Raw genomic sequence first — 1,179 nt, 5'->3', positions numbered from 1 at the left:
GTAAAAATCCTGCGTCAGGAGAATGCTGTTCAGAAGCTCACTTGGCGCTAATAGGGCAGAAAAGCTGATTGTTGGCATGAGCTTCTGCTGCCATTGGTGTCTTAACGCAAGGCAGACCCTTCCCGTCTCAGCCACTTCAGCTTTCTTGGCTGTGAAACACAGAAATCTCCTTTCCTCCCTCTTTTTTTTTTTTTTTTTTTTCCATTGGACATCACCGTGAGTCGGAGCACTTTAGGGTTGCAACATGGATCATAAGTGGCAGGTTACTGTCAGGGGAAAGGCTATGCAGAAGTGGAGTGTTAACATTTTGCCATAACTTTTTGATTTTTGTTGGCAGTTGTCAAATCAGGCAGGGAGTCTGGATGCAAAGCAGCAGTTGCAGGTGGCACTGGAGGAGAAGGCAGGCCTGGAAACCCAGGTTGCTCAGGGGTTGTACGAAATGACATTCAAATCTTCATGTCTGTAAAGAAACTTGTGTGGCAGAAGAATGCAGCCTGAGCTTTGTGTTAACACTGGTTTCTTCAGGCTTTATCCCTGAAGCGGTCACTGCCAAATTTATTTAGCCAATACGATTTTCTTTGTGTTTTGTTTTGTTTTGAACAGCTCTCGGAGTCCGTTCACCAGCTCCAGGCAGAAAGAGAGCAGTATGTAGAGAAAGTGAAGGTGTGGAGCATTTGGCAGCAGCAGGTGCAGCAGCTCTCTGAACAGGTAACACCAGGGGCAGCATCACAGCTGCTTTAGACAAACACAGGCAGGAGTGAATGCACCATGAACGCTGTTTTGACTTTTATTGTGTGGCCTTGCAGGTCCGTGCAATGGCAGACGAGAAGGAGGAGCATGTGGCCTGCGGAGATGATGACGTGGACTCCTGAGTTCGACCAGAAGACCTTTTATTAGTCCAGAACCCACGCTTATAATATCCTCGTTTGCTGTTCACGCGCCCCATACTAAAATATCCTTGGTTAATCAATACTGTTCACGCACTTCTTGGCCACGTATAATTGGTCAATTACTAAGCTGCAAATGCACTGAACTTCTTGCATCTCTGCGGGTTTCATGTTCTCAGCCAGCTGCCGAGATGTGGCATCGCGCATCCGCTCTGGCCTTGCTTCATACCCCGTCTTCCTTCCAGGCGTTCAGCCAACCTTATCGTACTTTCTCTCTTCTTTAGCCTTCAAG

The 1,179-nt window shown here is 47.4% G+C and overlaps 1 long non-coding RNA gene across 1 annotated transcript; it reads left to right on the top strand.

Annotated features, from left to right (window-relative positions):
* The first annotated feature begins 607 nt into the window (after positions 1 to 607).
* LOC130154898 (uncharacterized) lies at positions 608 to 968 on the top strand. The gene is made up of 2 exons (XR_008823878.1): positions 608 to 708; positions 807 to 968. It is a non-coding gene; the product is annotated as an uncharacterized LOC130154898 (long non-coding RNA).
* The last annotated feature ends 211 nt before the right edge of the window (positions 969 to 1,179 follow it).

The sequence above is a fragment of the Falco biarmicus genome, chromosome 9 (genome assembly GCF_023638135.1).
Source record: "Falco biarmicus isolate bFalBia1 chromosome 9, bFalBia1.pri, whole genome shotgun sequence".
Lineage (NCBI taxonomy): Eukaryota > Metazoa > Chordata > Aves > Falconiformes > Falconidae > Falco > Falco biarmicus.
This window is presented reverse-complemented; position numbering and strand designations above follow the sequence as displayed.